This window comes from Haliotis rubra, unplaced genomic scaffold (genome assembly GCF_003918875.1).
Source record: "Haliotis rubra isolate DU_JTF1 unplaced genomic scaffold, ASM391887v1 Scf25, whole genome shotgun sequence".
NCBI classification, from domain to species: Eukaryota; Metazoa; Mollusca; class Gastropoda; order Lepetellida; family Haliotidae; genus Haliotis; species Haliotis rubra.
In genome coordinates this window covers 3,865,772-3,876,461 of record NW_025766558.1, presented here as the reverse complement: position 1 = coordinate 3,876,461, position 10,690 = coordinate 3,865,772, and positions in this window count along the sequence as shown.

The following is a 10,690-nucleotide window of genomic DNA, read 5'->3' as shown; positions in this document are numbered from 1 at the left end:
GGCGGGGAACATCAGAAATGGGCTTCACACATTGTACCCATGTGAGGATTCGAACCCGGGTCTTCGGCGTGACGAGCCAACGCTTTAACCACTAGGCTACCCCACCGCCCCTTGTCATTACAAAATATGACAGGTGATTCATCTCCACATATGAGTCATATGTTCATGTCTCTATTTGTTTAATATAGATATGTTAGTGTTAGATATAAAATATTGGGAGTAAATTCACATGATCATGTTTGTGTTCATGCCATAGCATTATATTATAATGTGTTGGTTTTTTTTTCAGGTTCAGACCTGTTGCCATATCAGAGTGCAGGACTGACTACAAACATCTCCCTACCAGTGGTAAATATGACTCATGGCACCAAGTATTATGTTGGCATTCGCGCCATCAACTCCTTGAACATGTCCGCCACTGTCATCTCAGATGGATTTGTGATAGATGCAGACATTCCAGTTGGTGGAAATGTGTTCAACACTGAACATCATCAAAGTAGATTAACTGAGTCTGATAACACATCCTTCGGTGTCTCATGGCACGGATTCCAGGATCACCACTCCAGTGTGAAGCAATATCATGTTTACCTGAGGGAAGACAACTCATCACATACTGTTACTAACACCACGGTGACACTCAGGAACTCAGTTCTCTTTGATGACTTGAACCTAGACCATGGGCAATATTACATGGTGTCTGTAGTGGCAGAAGACTTTGCAGGACATCTCAGTGACGAAGTGACGTCCCTTCCCATGTTAATTGATGTTACCCCACCATATGGATTTGTGTGTAAGAACTTCACAAATATTTCCATCACTAACATGACACATGAGAAAACTGATGTTGGATCTGGTACCTTGAATGTATTCAAGGTTGATTTACCTCGAGATACCGGATCACATTATCGTGTGAACATTTGCATTCAGCGGAATCATCTGGATCATGAAGAGGCTGAGTTTGCAGTGGGTGGCATCCACATCCAGATCCCATTTGTCCTGAGATACAACCATACATTGCACTGTGCGGAATACCAGTTTACACTTGATGCAGAAACTGTGTCAGTCTCAGCCCTTTTAGAAATCACAATTCAGAGTAAAGGATCGTTCCAGGATGCAGATATAGAAATAGAGGAATGCACAGACAGACAGAGAACACATGGACCAGATGCTATAACAGCACGACAAATGACGCCCTCACTACTAGGTATCTGTACCAGAATGATGGACCCAGAAAGTGGTTTGATGAACATACAGATTGGAGTTGGTACAACACCAGGAGGGTTTCAGCTTCAGCCCCTTCGCCATGCAGAAGCTGGCTTCCACCAGTTGGTGGAGGTGACTGTCCCCATGGGACGCCAGTTTACACAACAGTCATCGCTGAGAATGGTGCTGGACTGAGGACGCATTATCTTTCTAAACCGATTGTACTCGACCACACCCCACCCACAATATCAGATGTAAATGCCTACCTGGTTTATTCTGGTAGCAAACCTTCTCAAATAGTACACGCATCTGGATCCTGGTCAGCTGAAGACGAGGAATCGGAAATCTCTACATGCTGGTGTGCTCTTGGTAAGTATGTGTTGTAATAAATACCAACGATCTACATATCCATGCTAACATCATCCATGATGTTTCTGATTTTCTCTTACTTATATGTATCCCGGGAACGTATAGTTAAAAATCGTATTTATGTTTATAGGTCACATGAGACTGTCGTCTGATCTCCATAGCTGGGTTACCTCTGAGAGCGGTACATCATGTCAGATAACGGTCCCACATCCATCCCATGGGGTCAGGCTGTACATGACTATACAGTGCACTAACAACGTGGAACTGGACACTCTTGTCTCATCAAACGAGCTACTAATTCTCTTCAGACCACCTTCAGCTGCTGGTAGTGTGGTAGAGTTTGTGGTGCAGAACAGGTACAGCCAGCAAGGGCAAGCCGTCCCCCAGACTATTATGTCCTCTCTCGCATTTCAGTGGACTTGGCCAGACCAGGACACCGTCAGTCACTACCTATGTCGAGTAAAAGACATGGATGTATGGATGAACACCACCCTGAGATACTGTGAAATGTCAGGTGTGCGCCTGAAGGACGGGGAAAGCTACACAGCCGTGGTTCGTGCAGTAAACATGAGGCAGCAAGTCAGTGAAGCTGTATCAGCATCTGTCACAGTAGACAGCACAGCGCCAGTACTTGCAGGTACAGTGGAACTGTCATGAGGAGTGTTGCCGTCTTGCCACGTGATAGATTCATATTATTGAATTTACTTGGACATACAATGTAAAATGTTATCCTCTCTTGTCTAAAGAAATGCCATACAACATTGATAATCAGATTATAATTCCCATGGTACACAATATACATTGTGGTTTGCCTTAGTACGTCCTTATCCTAAGAACCATCCTGTGAAGACGTTGAGTTCTTTCACTGTATGATCTGCCGAAGGAGTAGTAGGATCATTTGTCTGATCTGTTTACCTTAGGGATATCGACCAAAACTAGTATAAACTAACTCCACCGAGAGTCATAAATAGGCACATAGTAACTTTGCTGATATGATGTAGTTTGTTATAGGTTTTTGTCATTGTGTAATCCTCGTTGTTTTCTGTACATGATGATTTTTCTCTGTGCATATACGTTAGGATAAGATTACAAACATGGACACTGGATTCATACATTGAAGATAAATATTCTAGGTGTTTTACTGCCATTTGCCGACAGGTGTTATAATATATACATATTGTAAAACGTCCAATTTCTTCTCGTCACGATATGGCTGAAAAATTGCCGATGTGACGTTAAATATTAACTCACTCACTCACTCACTCACTGGAATCTAAAGAAAAGGTAAATAGTCAGTGCTTGGTTGTCTGTTTACCCATTGCTTATTGTTTTATGATGTTTACATACGCAGGAAGAAAAGCGTTAGTTCTATGGAGGCCTGACAGTGTGAGGGTTTTCTATGGTGATGTGTTTTATCCCAGAAGAGACCACCTGACCTACACCATCAGCGTAGGCTCCAACAAGGGCTACAGCGACTACATGCATCTGTATACTACACGTCACAATGACGTCACAGTCAACGTCCCTGGCATCACATCAGAGGTTCACGTGACAATAACAGCTCAAGCACCTGTTGGCACTTATGAAACTTACTGTGGTTCTTTCGTCAGAAACCTAAACTAAAGAGTGCAAACATATTGGCATCAGTAAGATATATCTCGTAGCATTTGCTTTCTTGTAACACGTGTGTTATTTTATAGTTTATTTTGATATACCCGACCATTGTAAATTCAAACGTTTTGATTGTGTTGTTTACTTAAAGCGTGATAACTATATACAGTATATATATCCGTGTAATCAGAAACCAAACCCTACCTAAAACCTAATGATAACACAGCAAATGGTTACAACAGTACTCTGGTAATGCATGTAAGGACTGAGGTTAGTGCAAGTTAAACCTGTGAGACACTACAACCAGATATTTACAGGAAACTTCTATAGAACAAAATTTATGAATCGGTGGAGATGGATCAAAACCCCATTCGTAATGTAGGTAATACAATGGCTCATTGTTTGTATAGATTTTGTTTGTAGGACACCATATATTATACGATGTTATTTCTGTATCAAATATGACGGAATTGCTATTCTTATGACGAGACTGGTATTTTGCACATGGCTTGTAAATGTATTTGATTAAATATTATCAAACTCAATATTCTCAATATCTGCATGCTTATTTTTATGGTATATGGTGTTTGTGAAAAACTTTGCAAGTCTGTTGGAAATGCAAGACACATGTTAATTTGATGTGCTTGGTCGACATTGCTCCCCCCAGATGTACCAGAATAGTATTTTAGATTCGAACAAAATGCATTTTGTTTTGGGATGTCTTAGATGCATGTCTACAACACGTTCATATATTTACTTACCAGTAATAGTCAAAGGTTCATGGGAACTGATCAATTTTCAAGCATATAATATGTTACTGAGACAAGCTTACTGAATAAACAATGCTTCAGATGCTGGACCTTTTTTTAAGATGGTGTGAAATATGGGGATATGCCATTAAAGCAAGAAATAATCAGTGCGTCCCGATTTGTATATATCCAGAATTTAGACACTTAACGAACTTTCAGCACCTGAGGGGGGAGGGGCACCCTGACCCCACACGCACGTCCCCACACCCTCTCTGGATCCGCCTATGAATCTGTTTAAGGGAGGCAAATCCGCACAGGTAAATCAGCACCTTTGAGGACTGACCCGCCATGCCCCCAATATTGCTTGATGTTTCGTGAGAAGGAGCGATGGCAACTGTATTATGAGTGAGTGAATATGGACAAGTTCCGGCAATATCACTGCAGTGAACAATTTCGGGAATTGCATCCGTGACGAGCACTTTACTACTCCAACGCCCCAAAATGTTACTGACAAATCATAATGAACAGCGGTGCACACATACACCCAGTCTTCACTCCTCCCTGGTACAGATTCAGTCATCATTTTGAAATCACAAATATAGTGTCAGCTGATCTCAACAATATCTATATTTATTACCTACGAGGGCGAAAATATCGAGGTTCACATTTTTCATACGATACCCAAGGGCAAAATATCACTTTGTCATGGTGACGTAACGTCATGGACAATGCTATGACGTTACGTTTCTTCTGTGACGCTGTTCTACAAACCGAACTTGTATTTTCCTTCAGCCTTCACAGCATTGTACAATTTCTTAGGACCTGCGTAACTACCAGGCTGTGCTGGATCATAATAAATCTCATTGAGATACTCTTCCCATGGTGTCATGGTGACTAACTAAACTCATGTTGAGATGGGTCTTGTTTTTATACCCAAACATCTGAATGTCTCTCTCTATACAGCAGCAGCAACAACAACAACAACAAAAAATCCAACTATATGGCTCACGTTGGTCTCATTTATCAGAGGATAAACAGAGGAGATTAATGTATTTGTTTTAAGTGCGGTATTCGTCTGGACAAATGGAGGAGTACAGACAATCCTTGGGTGGAACATGAGACACGGTCTCCAGACTGTCAATACCTACACATGAGGACAGAAAGGAGAACTTTAATTTCCGTTTGTTCCCTCAAACTTTTCGTTTTTATGTCCATTTTTGAAGCTGAACAAATATTGTACCCATAATCCCTAGGCGCCTGGCTTTGTGTACTTTCCTTTACTAGCAAAGGTACTGTAAGTCCCCATGGTCCCTGGTATGGTGATCTACCCTCAGTTGTTGGCGATCTATAGCCTATTTTTATATTGTGTTGTCCTCTATAGTCAAAATGTTTTAGATTTATCTGCTAGTTTTACATTTATATGTGATATTCTAGTTGTTTTACTGTCCTTAGTTGACAGGATTTTATACTCTATTGACTCTGTTATTGTTAATATATATGTTGTTTTAGTCACGATATGGCCGCAATTTTGCCAAAGTGACTTTAAATTTTAACTCACACACTAGAAATCGTCATATCTATAAAACGTGTCCTAAGGGTTTTGCGCTATAACGAAAATAGCACTGTAAAGCCGAGACCTCTCACCGAGATAACATTCGCGTCATAGTGTGGGAAATGTAAACGTTGTATATCTTTTACACTCGAATTTCCTATAAAATTAGTTTCATTTCAAAAGGGAGTATCCTAAGAGGGTACGTAAATCCCAATACATTGATAGTAAATTTAAACCTACTAATATTTTAATCGTAGTATATATGTTTTCTTTGAGAGGCATTTTAGAAGTTGTGAAGATGAAGGAAAACTGATTTCTATGGATAGTCAACTTCTTTTATTGCAATGAATGCGACGTTTCGGTGTAGATACTAACACCGTTATCAAGCAAGTGATACAACAACTGAAGCAAGGAGAATACTTCTTCTCCAAGTTGTTGAGTTTGTTGATGGTCTTAATTGCCACGTCTCCATGTAGACGGCGAATAATTTCTTTGAGAGGCATTTTAGAAACGTCGCATTCATTGCAATAAAAGAAGTTGACTATCCATAGAAATCAGTTTTCCTTCATCTTTGCGGAATTTTATCTGTTTTTTTATATTATGTTCATCTTCTGTGTTTGGGGTGTTTTAGAATATACATGGTTAAGCCTGTTGTCTACTTCGGCCACGCTTTGCCAAAGACCTTCAACGGATATTTCTTGGATAAGTTTGGCATGTTCTCTTAATTTCTTTTGTTTTTTTCTTTTCCATTTGTTCTTGTGTTTTCTCTGAGGTTTTCATGTTTTGTTTGCTTAATTTCATATTTGCGTGTTATAAAAGTTGCATATGTAGTCTGGTACAATTTTGATGCGTGACCAAGGACGGTTGTTCATTCCTGGTGGGACATAGCAATGATCTGCCCACTTACTTTAATAAAATTAAACATCAAATCGGCTTCTTTGAGAAAAATAAGGAGAAGGGTTTGGTATGCTGTAAATAATCTAACTGAGCAAAAACAGTTTTGAGGAGCTTATTATGCTTGATTACAGATTTCTCTCTGTTTTGGGAACCGCAGTATCGCCAGGACCGTCGCCATTGTGGTCATTGTGATTGTCCGCCGTTTGTCTTTTGTTACCTGAATCAGAGTCTCTGTCGTTGTTTGCAATGAATAAATTACATTGCCCTAAAATAAACTGCGTGTAGTTAAGAGTGTTCATGTTGTGTGTGAGTATTGTGTAAATGCTACTCATGTCCAGTACGCTATGATCACGCCCCTCCAAAATATTTCACAGAGGGGTATTGATAAATTTTGAAATCAGGCCTAAGGCTCGACACCCTGCTAAATTTTAACTACTGTGTAGTGATTGTGTTGATGGAAGCCGAAAGGAGATTAGAGCCTGTATTTACAGTATCAAAGAAAGATACAAAATGCTCAGGTAAATAATATACAACAGCTGCATTGTGGAAAAGGATATCGAAACGGTTGCCATGGAAATTTGTTAGTTTATTATAACTTACCCCCCATGATTCTAAGAATATTGTCATATGTTCGCAGCAGCCACTTTCTTTGTCCCCTCTACGTGAAAACGCCTTGCAATGCATCAAACCTACAACTTCACTTCCCGACCGGGATGTTTTAGCAATCTTAACATCGTACTGGCTAAGAGTGGACGCTGTTTGACCAAAAGATGAAGACCACAATAGAAATTGTGCATGTTGCCCAGAGACTCCGTTTGGACAGGATATGACAGACAGACAGACAGACAGGTTTTATTCAGTAATGTAGGCACAGTGGCCCATAGTACAGTTGAATTTTCATTTTAACAAATAAATATTGGTCACGTGACACGAAATTATGGTTTTACATGTGATTTAAGGATGGACATCAAATGTTTTATGAAAATGGCAGCTGATTTAATAGTGTCATCGTTATTAGAATTAAGTATTTTATATATCGTTTGTGGGGCATCATTAAAGCATTTTAAATACTTCTTTCGGCCAGCAGAGAATGCCTCACAGTCTAATAATAAGTGACGTTCGTCTTCAGTTTTACCAGAAGAACAATAAGAACATGATAAATCTTCCAGTGTATTTTTATCTTTTCTATAACGCTGTATTTTTAAGGCATGTAGAGAGATTCTAAATTTACAAAAATTTCTTTAAAATGTTGACAGAAACATTTTTATATCATAACATCTTGCTTAAACCAAACGTAAGAAAACCAGCGAAAATAGCATTTCGGACACCAGAAGCCCAAAGATACTTTCCACGTTTGTCTAGGGATAATAATGAATTGATAGCTTTGATAGGGGTCTAATCAGGCATTCTTATAAGAATGGGTATCTGATAACTCTCATTTGACTAATATGCATGCTATTCCTGTATCCCTTAAGTACGGCTTTGTTGGAAGCAAATTTACCTACAGTAAGAAATCTTTTAAAATATGATGCATGCACATTTTCTATAGCTTCAAAATTTTACTCCCCAAATTTCAGATCCATAATAACTGGATTGCTGCTGTTGTCAAAAGTAGGGATGGTGTTTAAATCAGATGCAAGGGTTTTAGATGTCCCAATTTAATCAGCTGGAAAATAAAGACCCAAATGTTTGCCATATGAAGCAAGAATGTGCCACTATACCCCCATGAAGACAACTATATTGGGTTTTACAATAATCTCTAGCATTGTTATCTAAATTCAGTTGTTGGCAATATAGCTTGTTTATATTGTATTGTTGTCGCATCTATAGTTCAAATGTTTTAGATGTTAATTACTAGTTTAAATTGAAATCTACCAAGAGAAGCAAAATATAAGGCTAGTTGTTTTTTGTATAATGTACGAGTTTACTTAATACTTCTTCGTCAAGTAAAAATTAGAACTTGCTTTAAGTCACGATATGGCTGAAACTATTGCCGATGTGACTTTAACAACTATCTTAACTTACTCACTAACTAGACGGGAGAATGGCTCATCATTGGAAGTCTTACTGAATACATGCTTCTTAAAATTTATACTATGAATACGGCAATGTTTTCTTGCAAAGAGCAAAATGGAAAATAGTCTCACCTCGTAAGTCTGTAACCTATCAGCTGATATGGGGAAATTTCGGGCCTCGTCATTCCTTAACAACCCAGCTAAACGCTTCCTCTGTTATCATTCATTTAGAGGTGGGGTTTACATGTTTTCTAGAGTCACATACAATAGCTATATTCCATACGTTAGGGATCATCAAGGCTAGTCATGTCGATCCACGGCTAGTAGCGTTCCCGCCATAATGATACTGTAATGTGCGGAGAAATGTTCTGTTAGGAACCGTGGTCTTATACACTTTCTTTGTTAAACTTTTTTAAGTAAAATAATTGTTCATGACGCTTATAATGTATGTCACTCAACAGGGTGTTTAATAAGGTCACTCTAACGCATTAAAATCAAAATTTCAGAAATGGCAGAGTTAACACAGTTTCGGTGTCTAACAGTCGATTCAGGACCTTTCCTTATAATGATACCATTGGTACGTATGAAATATTATATGGTCGATCCCGTTTTCTGGAGATGGATGAACGCGCATCCAAAATATCATGGGAAGCTTGCGGGCGTTCATCATTGATTGCACAAATAATCTAGTAATTATCCGACTCCATATAGCATTTAACCTGAAAAAGGTAATTTCATTCCGATTATAAGCATGTTCTGGACAGTTTACCTCTTTACGGCAAACCCAACCAAAACTTCACGCTGATTGATAGCTCGCTGCTGACATGGATATACTCATCTGAACAAGCTGGATATGTTCAGCCACACAGTGTTAATTATTCGTAGGGTTTTCGTTTATCCTGTACGTATATTCCGGGTATATAGTCACCTCATAATGTAAAATACTGGCTATCTGCTGCCTGGTTATATCACCTAACAGGATTGAACTTTTGGGATTACCGCTTACCTTAAGCCGATGTCTACATCGTGATTATGTCATGGTTCAGACGATCTTTCACCGTTTGGTGATACAGAAGACGGGAGGTGCAGAGTCATCAAACGGTGAAAAATGAGCAAGTTACGACCATCTGCTCGACCAAAAACGGCAATATTCTCCGAATAGAAACTGATACTATAGTCGCCTGGCGTGCATAAATTATCAAAATAACTCTCCGTCATATGCTGTGCAAGCTTGTCATAGTCTTAATAAACTGTATACTCATGACGATTTACAAAAGGATAAAAACTGGATCTGAATTTTGCGTGTTTATCACAGGTAAAATTACAAAACTGGGTTTGTCAAATACTTATCCCCATAACTAATCGAGTCACCAACGGGGCCATAGGCCAATTTCCTATCTGGACCCTATAAAATGTGAGGCCTGGTGATGAGCAGCTGACGTCTTGGTATGGGCTTGATTACAGATGAGCAGGTTGACTTCTGCTTCAGCCGATCTTGTTATACTCATGTTTTTATTTGGGAACTCTTAAAAAGCTACCTTGTCTTCGTCCCTTGCTGTATCGCAAAGGGAGGCTGTTATCCTGTCCGTTTTTCCAATGTGGTAATTGTGATTGTCTCAGGTTCGCCTTCCTGTTGATAAAATCTTTTGTTCTCCCAATGAACCGGACTTGCTATGCGAGCGATGGAAACAGAAGTCTCTTCGGCATGTTCAGATTGAGAGCACCTTATCTGCCAACTGTTGCAATCACCCTGGCGGCAATCAATTACATTAGCCCTAAAATAAACTGCGTGTAGTTAAGCCGGTCAGTTCATGTTGTGTGACACGAGTGTTGTGAAGCGATAATGCTACTCATGTCCAGTATTGCTAGTGATCTTCTGACAATGCCCCTCAAAACAATGACCGGATATGCCACCCTGGTATGATTTCCGTACAGAAGCGCCGTTCGGTAAACCATCAACAGAGTTAACGGATTTTTCTGTTGCTGCAGGATCTGACATGGTATTTTTGATACTGGTTATTATTCTTGTCCCAGTGTTTTTACGTTACACTGTTCAGATCAGAGACTTACCAGCCATTTATGTTATGCCTATCAAAATGGTATTGTCGTCAGCATCAGTCACGACAAAATTCTGAACCCCCTGTCCAAATTTTGAAGTCTCACCACTGTGAAGTGTTGTGTCCGTCGTATCCAACAAAAATGCTGTTTAATGGCGCACGTTTTCGCCATTTCAGCTACCGTAGTTACTGAGGAATGGCCTTGGGTTGAAGCCCAACTAAATTAAGAACGGCTTT